Genomic DNA, 13442 nt, shown 5'->3' with positions numbered 1-13442 from the left:
ATTATTATTTGAATGGAGAAAAACTGCAGACCTCTGTCCTGGTACACACATCACAAAAAGTTGATTTGCAGGAGTAGCAAGTGATTCGAAAGGCAAGTGGAATTTTGGTATTTATTGCAGCGGGAATAAAATCAGAAAATACTGGAAAGGCACAGCAGGTCTGGCAGCATGTGTGGAGAGGGAAATAGAGTTAATGTTCTGAGTGCGAATGACTTCAGAGTCTCAGAAGAAGAGTCAGACTGATTCAGAACATGAATTCTATTTCTCTCTCCACAAATGCTGCCAGACCTGCTGAGCTATTCCAGCATTTTCTGATTTTCTCGTATATTTTCAGCATCTGCAGTACTTTGTTTTAAAGTAGGGAAGTTATGTTACAGGGTGTTGGTGAGACTATGTCTGGAATACTGTGTGCACTTTTGTTCTTCTCACTGAAGGAAGGCAATAACTGCATTTGTAGCAATTCAGAGAAGGTTCCCATGACTGCTTCCTGGCTTCAAGGCATTTATTGAAACATATATCCCCTGAGGGCACTCAGTGGGGTAGATGCTGAGAGGATGTTTCTTCTTGTGGGGGAGTCCAGGACCAGGGAACATAGTTTAAAAATTAGGGGTCACCCATTTAAGACTGAGTTAAGGAGAAATTTCTCTTCTCAGAGGGTTGTTGGTGTGTGGAATTCTCTCTCCCCAGAGAGCAGTGGAGGTCATTCGATATGTTCAAGTCTCAGATCAACTGAGTCAAAGGTTACGGAGATAGGCAGGGAAATGGAAGTGAGGCTCAGTCAGACCAGCCTTGATCTTACAAAATGGCAGAGCAGGCTCAATGGGCTGAATGGCCTACTCCTGCTCCTAATTCTTGTGCTGAAATTATGAATCATTTTGCCATAACATTTTTATCAGCAATGTGATGAGACTGCCTTTAAGAAATGTATTTATATCGGTTCTTGTGAAGGGTATGTTTAAGAGCTAACTTTGTTTGAATGGTGCCAATCTGTCTGCTCCAGGCAGCCCACAGGCTGAGAATGGAGAAGAATAATTGATCCCAGATAATAGAATGTTTATTTTAATCTGAGCTAATGCAGTGTATTTTAGGGTTGTCCCCTGGGATTTTAGAGGAGGGTTTAATTAGGTTGATTGTCAAGAGGTAAAGTCATGTGAATGGGCAGAGCTAAGCTTACAGGGGAAACAAGTTTAGTTTCTGCTTGGGTCTGCAAGGAGCAGGAGGAGATCGCTCTCTCTCTCTCTCTGGAGTCTGCTCTTTGGGACCTGCTAGAAAATAGGTATCTCTCACCAGAGGTGTTCTGGAGGCTTGAGGGCTGGCAGCCCACATATCAGCATGTAAGCCTTGTGTTGTTTGCTAACTGATTTTAAAGGGGAGTTTAAGTCTATGTTGAATATTGCTTAAATTGGAGCTAATAGAGATAGGTTAGCAGTTAAGTATTGTATCTTGACATGTTTAAGTATTTCAATTGTTAAATGTTAAGCCAATTAATTTGCTGTATTTAAACTGTATTGTTGAAATAAAGTTTGTTTTGATAACATCTTCCTAATGCGTCAACAGAATCACACTTGGAGTAGGGCAGCAGAGTGGAACAGTGATTAGTACTGGGCGGCACGGTAGCACAGTGGTTAGCACTGCTGCTTCACAGCTCCAGGGTCCTGGGTTCGATTCCCGGCTCGGGTCACTGTCTGTGTGGAGTTTGCACATTCTCCTCGTGTCTGCGTGGGTTTCCTCCGGGTGCTCCGGTTTCCTCCCACAGTCCAAAGATGTGCGGGTTAGGTTGATTGGCCAGGTTAAAAATTGCCTCTTAGAGTCCTGGGATGTGTAGGTTAGTGGGATTAGCGGGTAAATATGTAGTGATAAGGGGGTAGGGCCTGGGTGGGATTGTGGTCGGTGCAGACTCGATGGGCCGAATGGCCTCCTTCTGCACTGTAGGGTTTCTATGTTTCTACTGCTGCATCGCAGCGCCAGGGAGCCAGGTTCGATTCCTGGCTTGGGTCACTGTCTGCACATTCTCCCCATATCTGCATGGGTTTCCTCCGGGTGCTCCGGTTTCATCCCACAGTGCAAAGATGCGTGAGTTAGGTGGATTGGCCAATCTAAATTGCCCCTTAGTGTCGGGGGACTAGCTAGGGTAAATGCATAGGATTATGGGGATAGGGCCTGGGTGGGACTATGGCCAGTGCAGACCCGATGGGCTGAATGGCCTCTTTCTGCACTGTAGGATTCTATGACGCACCTCACACTAATGCCAAAATAAAAAACAGTTGGCGCCTCGTCGGGCTTCATAACATACTTTGGGGTTCTGATCTGGTCCCTAACAGCAAGCAGAGAAAGCATTTTGTAACCTGGAAGCCAAAGGCTGTTTTATGCATCTTCAGTTCATTCTTGACATTGAACTTTGTTTCCCTGCCCTATCCCCTCCCACTTCCCGGCAAAATGTAGAACCAAACATGTTCGGGTTGCAATTTATTGATGAGCTGGTCACACTTCAAGCAGCGTTTTACCTGGTTCTCTTGAATGTGTTTCATATAAACAGGCTACAAGCTTTGCATGGTTTAGAGTGAAAGGGGCAGTGCAGTGACTAATCTTCTACCCTGAATGTCTGACAAAGTGACATGTATGTTTGTTTTACTTTGAGTATATTTTGCAAGTATCAATTCAGAGAAATGTCAAATCCCAGCAGTTACATAGCAGACGAGTATACTCATAATGACAGTCTTATTGCCAGGGACACGCACAGGAAACTTTGAATAATTATAGAAGTCTTATTAATAGACATTACATTAAGTGCAGAGGGTACCGTTTTAAAAATCGTGCTGAGCGAGTGGTGTGACTTAAACTGAATCACTAAATGGGGACCAAGGATTTCCCACTAGGATTGTTTTTCTGGTGCTCTGAAACCTACTGTCCTTGCAACTATTTTTTATCGATAGCGCTGACATAACTATGAGACTGCAAAATATCAGGCCAGCTGCATGTTTGGCCAGAAGATATCCAGTAAAATGTTTGTCCGGCAAATGGCGCTTTCTCTTTTATTGTCTTCGTTGTAAAACTGAGTTACAAGCGATGTGTTTTTAAAATCTTTGGGCCCTTCGTATTTAGTCAGGAAACTTTTGAAACCGAAGCCAAATATTTTCTAATGCTCTGAGGTTGTGTGTGCTGTGCGAAGGGTGGAGGAACAGGAGGATTAAGGGAGGATAGATACTCACCATGTTTACAATCTGACTGCTTTTTGCAGAGTAACACTTTTCTTCTGCTCTGGAAAGGTCTCATTAAAGGCGGGAAAATGCCTGACCTTTTAGCCGGGGGTTTGCCCTGATTGCATGCATGGATATGGTCATGTAGAACGGTGTCAAAAAGGAACTGGCAACGTTATCACAAGGTTGCAACCTAACTGAGGGCTCTGGTAACATCTTGAGCCAGAACCGTGAAGCTCCCAGGGCTTGTAAACTTGATCTGAACCACAAGATAAGGTTACAATGCAGCTTTTAATTGGCTCCCTGTGGTCTGTTAATAATGGCTGACCCTGGAACTCTCATTGCAAAACGTTTCATGCCATAATTTTTTGGGAGGGTCTGAAGTCTGCACGGAGGTCCATGTGATGTCAAAAGAAAAGTGTTAAAGTCCTCTGTGATCTCTTTGCGACAGGCTTACTGATAGGCAAAGGATTCACATACTGGGGAAAAAGGTTTTCTTTGAACTCTGCATCAAAATCCCCACCCCCCGCAAAGTTTTTATACACTATTTTGGTTGAGCATACAGAGGGGATTTTTCTCCCATCATGTGTTCTGTAGTTATCAATAATCTTGTGTCCTTGCGTGTGATTGTATAAATATTTAGTACTTTTTGGTGCCTCGGTGTCATATTGTGTTTTTACCTTCTACTGCAAAGTATCTTGGGAATGTTCTATTATGTTAAAGGTGCTTTTCTTGGGGTCCTAACAGCTATCTCTTTTGTTCCAATTTAGCAGTATCTCCCCCTCAGACGTTGAATCCCTTCTTTAGAACCAGTGAGCACAGAAAGCAAAGGTGCGGACTTCGGTGCCAGATTTCCAGCCTTTTGAACTCCTGGAGAGTGATCCAGACAGACCCTTGTCTTCTAATTCTCAATAAGAAGTGTCACAACACCAGGTTCAAGTCCAACAGGTTTATTTGGAATCACGAGCTTTTGGAGCACTGCTCCTTCATCAGGTGACTCACTTGAACCTGGTGTTGCGACTTCTTACTGTGCCCACCCAAGTACAACGCCGGTATCTCCACATCAAGGTTTCTGATTCTCATGCAGCAATTGCCAGAAAAAGCTCCCCCCCCCCCCCGCCCCCCACCCCACCTTCCCTCCCCAAACACTGGAATCCCAGAAAGAAAGGCTTATTTCCTGGCAGATAGACAAAGCTCTAGAGAAATACAAATCACTCATTATGATCCTCTCCCTACGTCAAGGGCATTGAGACAATCTGGCTCATGAATGTCCTTCAGGGAAGGAAATCTGCCATCCTTAATTGATCTGGCCTACGTGTTATTCCAGCACCACAACGATGTGGTTGGCTCTCAACTGCCCTCCGAAATGGCAAGGCACTCCGTTCAAGAGCAATTAGGCGTGGGCGATAAATGTTGACCTGCCACTGACACCCGTATCCCATGAATGAATTAAAAAAGTGGCCAAGTTTGACCTGCTCAAGCTGTAGTTGCTACGTCTTTGAAACATTTTTGTTTAAATCATCCGTTTTTTGAGGTTTGCCATCAGTGAGTGGGCCGTGGAGTTCCCCCCCGTAAGCTGGCCGAACCTTGTAATCTTATCCATTTTGAGTAGCCAATGGCTACTTTAAGTGGGTAGGCATCATCAGTGTGGATCAGGAGGCTGGTAAGTTGGCTGCTGCCAGCTGGCACAAGCACATTTAATATTGTGCTCAGGGAGGGGAACGAGCCAGCCTCCTCCAAAGTCGCAGAAAATCTTTTAAATAGTTCATTCAGGAGCGGGGCTGAGCACAACTCATGGTAATGTAAGATTGGGAGCTTTATGTGACTAGAACAAGTGAGCCATTGTCTGGCTTAACTCCAATGTTCTCGATGTTAACTCGTGGTTGGGCAGAAACGAAAGGTCATGAACAAGGAGCTAGATTTGAAGGAACATGGATCTCGTGGTGGGTTGTGGTGCAGGTTACAGATTTAGGGAAGGGGGTGAGGGCATGGAGGGATTTAAATACAATAACTTTAAATTGGACATGTTGGAGGATCAGAAGTCAATGCCGATCTGTAAGAACTGTTCAACTTAGGAACAATTTAACTCCATTGTTGGTAGAAACCTTTATCTACTTATGATTTTCCTGCATAATTTCGCACTGCTTTCATGGAATTGTGGTATGTTGGCGCTGAGCATTCAAACTTATTGTCTGAAAAATCCTGAGTTACAGAGGAAGAATGAGAGGCTGAAGATTATGGATTTAGCTGTAGGCAGTCCTTGGACTTGCGACACAATTGGTTTTTGCAAATTACGTTGCAAGTCAAAACCAATTTTCCCAAAGGAGCAATGGTATAAATGCAGGATTGATTCCTGAACCAAGGCCGGAAATCCCTCATGGGGTGGCTGGCACTGTAAAATGTTCTCAACTCTTGCCCTGTCAAGTCGCTGAGGCGACGTGTTAAGGTGTGCACGCATCAACAAAGTTTCTCAGGTAGTGTGCGGGTTATAATGAAACGTAGAAACTAGAAGCAGGAGTAGGTTATTGGCCCTTCATGTTGATCATGGCTGGTCAAATTCAATATCCTGATTTTTACCCCCCACTTCCCCCTCCCCCAAATATCCCTTGATCCCTTTAGATCCAAGAGCTGTATCTAATTTCTTCTTGAAATCCGACAATGTTCTGGCCTCACTACTTTCTGTGGTAGTGAATTCCATACATTCGCCTAACCACTGATCACTGTCCATTGCCTGTTTAACTCCTGCGAGTCTGAATGCATATTAAATACAGCACAAGTGAATGAATGCACTAAAATTGTGACAGTTGCACCAAAACAAATTAACAGAATAAAACACTCCAACCTAATTAAGAGGGTTTAACCTGTCTAGTCATACAGGTGGGCAGTGCAGAATGTCGCTGTGCACGTGAGCAAGCTTGTGTGGCACCATAAAGACAAAACCGCTGTTAATTTATAAATGTTATAAGTGATGTTCATCCTGTTTCAAATATCGTAAAGTCGAGGCCTGCCTGTACCCCTACAGAGTTTAAAAAATTAATCTGCTTGTGGGAAAACTGTGTTGCGTTTAATACAGTAGTTTTAAAATAGAAATTGAGTCAAACAACAAATGCAGTGTTTCCAGCATTATTCAGGAAGGAGCTGTTGCGACGATACTGTGCCTTTAAGAAATGTATTTTTCATGTTCTTGTGCAGGGTCTGTTGTAGCAGTTTGTTTTTATTATTGGAGCCGTTTTGTCTGGATCCAGCAGCACTGTGTTGTTATTGCAGCAACATACTTGATCTTAATTGCTCTAATGTTTGTTTGATCTGAAGTAATGCAGGGTTCTGTTGTTTTGTGTTTTCCCCTGGGATATTGCAGAGGTAGTGCTTGATTGACAGCTAAGCTCATATGACAGGGTGGGGCCAGGCTTTCACAGAGAACTCAAGGCAGTCTGTTTTTGGGATATTTAGAGGGAGGTTGCTTTCTCTGTATCTCTTGCTCTCGCTGGAGACTGGAATCTGCTAGGAAATAAATGTCTTTCTCTGAGATTGTACTGTCTGGGGAGCTTTGTCTGGAAGTTTGCATGAGATTTAGAAGATGGGTCTATCTGGATCACTCTCCGGAAGTGTCAAAAGGCTGGAAATCTAGTACTTGGGTAAGCATATTTGGTTTCTGTGCTAACTGGTTCTAAAGAACAGATTCATGTCAGTGCGGGATACTGCTAAATGGGAATAATAGAGATAGCTAGATGTTAAGAATTATGCTTTGTAAAGTTTAAGTATTTTAATTGGTAAAAGTTATGCTAATTCTTTTTGTTATATTCTAAATGTGTTTTTAATAAAGTTTAAATTGATAAAAGCTTCCTAGTGGGTCACTGGAATCATACCTGGAGTGAAACGCCTTATACACACCCAAGTGAGAAATTTAATGTAAAAGTTCGGGTTTAGGCTAACTTCATAAAATATCTCGGAGTTTCTGATCTGGTCCTTAACACTGATTTTAAAATTGACGCAGAAAGTTAATTTTGGTTCTTTCTCTTTTTCCTGTGTGGAATACCAACCAAAGGCATCAAGTTAACAGTTGACTAACTTGCTCCCTTATGTACTGTAACATGCACATGGTTCTTTTGTTTTTCTGAACTGTTCTCAAGAACCTTTTAGCATTTGCAACTTGGCGGATCAAGTGTAAAAACTGCAGGTGGTGACCAGGTGAGCCCTGTGCAAACCGGGGCAATGTTATAGTAAAGGGCATACTATGTGATTGAAGTACAAGTGTTGTTATCAATTAGATTTTTGCCTTACTGCTGCTGTTCCTTAAACATCATTCATAGCAGTGCAACATGGAATTTAAATCAAACAAACAGAACTGCTCAGCTCTCTAACCTTGTGGTCTTGATCTGAAACAAGTCCTGTCATGGCATTTCTCTGAAGCAGTTCATGTCCATCTGCAGACCATCTCCAACAAAAGAAATTCTCGCCCCTTGTCATTCAATGGCTTTACCATCGCTAAATCCCTCACTATTACCATCCTGGGAGTAATCCTTGACCAGAAACTGAGCTGGACTAGTCATATAAATACTGTGGCTACAAGAGCAGGTCAGAGGCTGGGAGTTGTTTGGCGAGTAGCTCTATTTCTAACTCCTCAGAGTCTGTCCACCGTCTACAAAGCACAAGTCAGGAGTGTGGTGGAATACTTGCCTGGATGAGTGCAGCTCCAACTACACCCAAGAAGCTTGGCACCATCCAGGACAAAGCTGTCTGCTTGATTGGTACCCTACCTACAATCATCTGCTCTCTCCACCACTGACGCACAGTGGCAGCAGTGTGTAACATCTACAAGATGCATTGTAGCAACTCGCGAGGCTCCTTAGACGGCACCTTTCAAACCCATGACCTCCACCATCTGGATGGACAACTGCAACAGGTGTATGGGAAGGTGACCATCTGCAGGTTTTCCCCCCCCAAGTCGTGCGCCATCTTAATTTTGCATTATATCACTGTTCCTTCACTGTTCCTCCCAGGGTACTGAATCAGTACCCTGGAACACTCTCCCTAACAGCGTCGTGGGTGTACCTACACGAGCTTCAGCAATTCAAAAAGGCAGCTCATCACCACCACCTCAGAGCTAATTAGGGACGGGCAATAAAAGTGCTGGCCTAGCCATTGACTCCCATATCCCATGAAAGAACTAAAAAATGAAATTAAAAAAGTTGCCACGCTGAACTAATTTGTGGCTACTTTGCTTTGTGGGCTGTTTTTTTCCATAAGCACTGAGTGTATTAATCTTTAGCACCATTGAAGTTTAACCATGTGTTGAATAGTGTTGATGAAGTGGAACAGCCCCTATCAATTATCGGATCTGAATAAAGCCGTTTCAGTGTAGAGCTTGTCTAATGTTGCAGTAATGTGTGGGAGCGCTACTCACTGGTGCCCTCTGTTGTTCTTCAATTTAAAAAAAAAATAACTTCAAATATGAGTATAAATAATGTTTCACACAAGTTGGCAACAAATTTCAGCAACGCACAACAGTTCTGATTCCTGTCGGTGAAAGTAAAATTTAGATACGGAGAGTGTCTAGTTATGTGCGTTTCAAGTCCTCTTACAGCAGAAAGATCAAATTTAAAAATTGACAAAAGATTTTACGATGCTTTTTCTTTCTTTGTCTGACCTTCGCGAGCAGATGAAACTAACCCGCTTTTCTTGTTCTTTTGCAGGCACCTTTTTGCAGAAGGTTTGCTTTACTGGAATGACCTTTTCCTCAATTCGTAAGCTGAGAAAGTGGGACCCAGAAAGGAAAGGTGCTCCGGGGGGACTTATTTCTGTGCTGCACAATCTTTTTTTTTGTGTGTTAGATTTTGAAGAACACTTCTTCTGTTAAAAGTGCTGCAGGATTCTCTATGCGGCCAAAGCAAGAGGGTCTTTTTGGTTTCAGCAGACGCTGAGTGCAGCACACACTGTTCTGTGAGGAAGGTTTGTTTACAGCACCCATAGAGGCCCCAGGGAATGTGCTATGACATCAGTGGTGGTGGATAGTGGAGGCCTGGCGTTTGACTTTACCAGTAATGGAATGGAGAGCCATCAGCAACAGGTCTGTTTTTTGGCAAATACCATGCTTCTGTCCTTTGCAGACGTTATGCATATGTACAGTTTACCACGTTGTCCCAGAATTAATTGTATTTCTGCAATATTGCATGCTGTCAGCCTCTGGAATACACATTGAGTTCACTGAATCTAAACGGTTTTCCTTCACAACGTAACTTGAGTGCACAACTGCAAACTTTCCAAATGTGTTAACTCAGCGTGGAGCAGCCAACACAGCTGACTGGATTTATTCACACACCTATAATCCACCAGTGTTTTTTTTTAATGGGAGTTGAGGCTTGATTTTTTTTTCATAAACCAGTTTAAATAGAGTTGGGGCTTTTCAGTTGATTTTTATATAGATTCTTGGTCTCACTACAGACCTGGCTTTGCAGCCACCAGCGGAATCTTCTTGTTGTGGGAGCTCTGATATTTAAGCTTGCGTTTGAGTCACAGCAAGAGCCTGAGCTTCTGTAACCTGTCAAAATCTGACTGCTGACAATTTTTGAGAATATTTCCCTTTCAAACTCAGACTTATAATGTGTCTAATCTGAAAATGCAAGGACCTTGACGAGGGAATCCAAGGCTTCCTCGGTGATGGTTCTCTAGCCAGCAGTGTCCTCCACCTAGAAAGACCAAGGCAACGGATGCATGGGAACTCCCATCACCCAAGTTTCAAATCATTGTAATTGGACATATATCACAATCCCTTCATCATTGGGCAAAGGTCCTGGAACTCCCTATTGATTGTAGGATAATCATAAATAACTCACTTAGCTCTTGAGTCCCAAGATTTTGGGTTGAACACAGGAACAAAGGAATTAAGAGCAGAAGTAGGCAAATTCAGCCCTTCGAGCCTGCTCCGCCATTCAATGCGAGCATGGCTGATCTCTCCTGGTGTCAAATCCACCTCCCCACCTGTTCCCCATATCCCCTTACCCCTCTTTTTATTAGAAATATATTATAAAGCGGAGGTTGATTTACCCCACCCCCCCCCCCCCAAGAACTAACATCAAAACACCCCAAAGAGGAGTACCTCGCCCTATAACCTGTGAAGTGATGCGACCCGTCCTTCAGCAACTTCTAGTGGTTAAATAAAAATAACCGTGGGGCGGCACAGTGGCACAGTGGTTAGCACTGCTGCCTCACAGCGCCAGGGACCCGCGTTTGATCCCGGGCTTGGGTCACTGTCTGTGTGGAGTTTGCAGGTTCTCCCCATGTCTGCGTGGGTTTCTCCGGGTGCTCCGGTTTCCTCCCACAGTCCAAAGATGTGCGGGTTAGGTTGATTGGCTATGCTAAATTGACCCTCGTTTCGGGGGGATTAGTAGGGTAAATATGTGGGGTTATAGGGATAGGGTGAGATTGTTGTCGGTGCTGGTTTGATGGGCCGAATGACCTCCTTCAGTACTGTAGGGATTCTATGATTCTTCTATGAAATCCCTGACACACCCTCTAAAATCAACATGTAATAATTTATTTATCTAACTAACAGTGAACAAATAACTAAACTATTAACAAACCAAATAAATCCCTTCTAACTATTCCTGAATAAAACAAGATTCTAATGGTATGTTGTTCAAATATTCCCACTCATTAACAAAAATGGAATTTAGTCACTCTCTAAATTACAACCAGGATTTGTGTCTTCTGGAATATTCTGGGCCTTCTCTGATGATTCTTCTGTCTGGAGCTTCATTCTTCTTTGGTACCGTTGCTATCGAGATGGTGCTTTCCCTAAGACATGGATGAAGCTATGAGAGCCAACGATTGTATCTCTCTCTCTTTCTCTCTCTCTCAAGAGAGAGATTGCTGGCTCTCACAGCTTCAAATATTGATAGGTCATCATGGGTATAAAAGAGGGGAGCAGTGGGACAAAGAGGTAGAGCAACTCCCACCTGCCAGAGCTATCAGCGCGCTCCCTCTCTCTCTCTCTTGAGAGCTGATAGCTCTGGCAGGTGGCAGTTGTTCTACCTCTTTGTCCCACTGCTCCCCTCTTTTATACCCATGATGACATATCAACATTTGCAACAATAAGATTGGTTCTAGGTTGTCAAAATCATCCAATTTAAATTTAATAGGTTTTTGGTATCCAAGTGCCTGATTCAAATTGATTGGCTAAATTCAAAAGCCTGTTGTCTTGGTAAAAACTGCTGTTTGGCCTTTCGATACAAATGTTTCCGTCTGGGCTCTTTATGTACTTGCATTTTAAATCTCTGAGCACAGAAAAAGCACCATCTTTTAATGGGACAGTGCTTTCCCCCTCTAGCATTTTAAAATTTTACAAACACCAAATTCTAACTTCCTACCTCCCAATCTGCAATTACTCTGCCCAACTTCGCAACAATATCTATCTCTTTCTTGAAACCATTCAACGATTCCGACTTCACCTCGCTATGGGGCAGCGAGTTCCACAAATTCACCATCCCCTGAGGGAAGTAGTTCCTCCTCATCTCAGTTTTAAATCTACCGCCTCTCAACCTATACCTGTGACCTCTTGTTTGTGATTGCCCCATAACAGGAAACATTTGGTCTACATTTACCTCATAAATCCCTTTTAAAATGTTGTATACCTCGATCAGATCCCCCCCTCACCCTTCTAAACTCCGGCGACTATAACGTCAAACTGTTTAATCTCTCCTCATACGTCAACCCTTTCATTCCCGGAATCAATCTGGTGAACCTCCTCTCAACTGCCTCCAATGCCACCACATCCTTCCTCAAATAAGGAGACCAAAACTGAGCGCAATACTCCAGATGTGGTCTCACCAACACCCTATACAATTGCAACAACACTTCTCTACTCTTATACTCCAGTCCCTTTGCAGTAAATGCCAACATCCCATTTGCCTTTTGTATTACATGTTGCACCTGCATACTGGCTTTCTGCGATTCATTAACGTGGACACCCAGATCCCTCTGCCCGGATGCGTTTAGAAGCTGCTTTCCATTTAGGGGTAATTTGCTTTTATTTTTTCCGCCAAGATGGATAACCTCACAATTATGCAAATTAAACTCCATCTGCCAAATTTTGGCCCATTTTCCCAGCCTAGTCCCTCGTGGCAGACTGGTGCAGAAGGTGAAGTCGCATGGGATCTGAAGTGAGCTGGCAAGGTGGATACAGAACTGGCTCGGTCATAGAAGGTCAGAGTGCATTTCTGAATGGAGGGCTTTGACAAGTGGCGTTCCTCAGGGATCAGTGCTGGGACCTTTGCTGTTTGTAATATGTGTAGATGATTTGGAGGAAAATGTAACTGGATTGATTAATACGTTTGGGGATGACACAAAGGTTGGTGGATTTGCGGATAGCGATGAGGACCGTCGGAGGATACAGCAGGATTATAAATCTGTTGTAGGCTTGGATGGAGAGATGGCAGGTGGAGTTTAATCCGGACAAATGTGAGATAATGCATTTTGGAAGGTCTAATATAGATAGGAAATATACAGTAAATGGCAGAACCCTTAAGAGTATTGATAGGCAGAGGGATCTGGGTGTACAGGTACACAGGTCACTGAAAGTGGCAATGCAGGTGCAGAAGGTAGTCAAGAAGGCATACGGCATGCTTGCCTTCGTCGGCTGGGGCATTGAGTTTAAAAATTGGCAAGTCATGTTGCAGCTTTATAGAACTTTAATTAGGCTGCACTTGGAATATAGTGTTCAATTCTGGTCGCCACACTACCAGAAAGATGTGGAAGCTTTGGAGAGGGTACAGAAAAGATTTACCAGGAAGTTGCCTGGTATGAAGGGCATTAGCTATGCGTCGAGGTTGGAGAAACTTGGTTTGTTCTCACTGGAACGACAGAGGTTGAGGGGCAACCTGATAAAAGCCTACCAGATTATGAGGGGCATGGACAGAGTGGATAGTCAGAAGCTTTTTCCCCAGAGTGGAAGAGTATAGGTTTAAGGTGTGAGGGGCAAGGTTTAAAGGAGATGTACGAGGCAAGTTTTTTTACATAAAGGGTGATGGGTGCCTGGAACTCACTGCTGGGGGAGGTCATGGAAGCAGATACGATAGTGAGTTTTAAGGGGCATCTGGACAAATACATGAATAGGATGGGAATAGAGGAATATGGTACCCGGAAGGGTACGGGGTTTTAGTTCAGTCGGGTAGCTTGGAGGGCTGAAGGGCCTGTTCCTGTGCTGTAATTTTCTTTGTTCTTTGTTCTATCTATCGGGGGGGGGGGCGG

The 13442-nt window shown here is 43.6% G+C and overlaps 1 protein-coding gene across 6 annotated transcripts in view; it reads left to right on the top strand.

Moving 5' to 3' along the window:
- Positions 1 to 13442, top strand: part of LOC144492402 (ETS-related transcription factor Elf-2-like) — a 108067-nt gene that overhangs the window by 40899 nt on the left and 53726 nt on the right. For all 6 annotated transcript variants that reach the window (XM_078210469.1, XM_078210442.1, XM_078210481.1 and 3 more), the window contains exon 2: positions 8891 to 9429. The gene's annotated coding sequence lies outside the window, so the exon portion shown is untranslated. The remainder of the gene's footprint in view (positions 1 to 8890; positions 9430 to 13442) is intronic.

Source organism: Mustelus asterias, chromosome 1 (genome assembly GCF_964213995.1).
Source record: "Mustelus asterias chromosome 1, sMusAst1.hap1.1, whole genome shotgun sequence".
Classification (NCBI taxonomy): domain Eukaryota; kingdom Metazoa; phylum Chordata; class Chondrichthyes; order Carcharhiniformes; family Triakidae; genus Mustelus; species Mustelus asterias.
The sequence above is the reverse complement of the archived record's forward strand: the minus strand, read 5'-3'. Positions and strand labels throughout refer to the sequence as shown.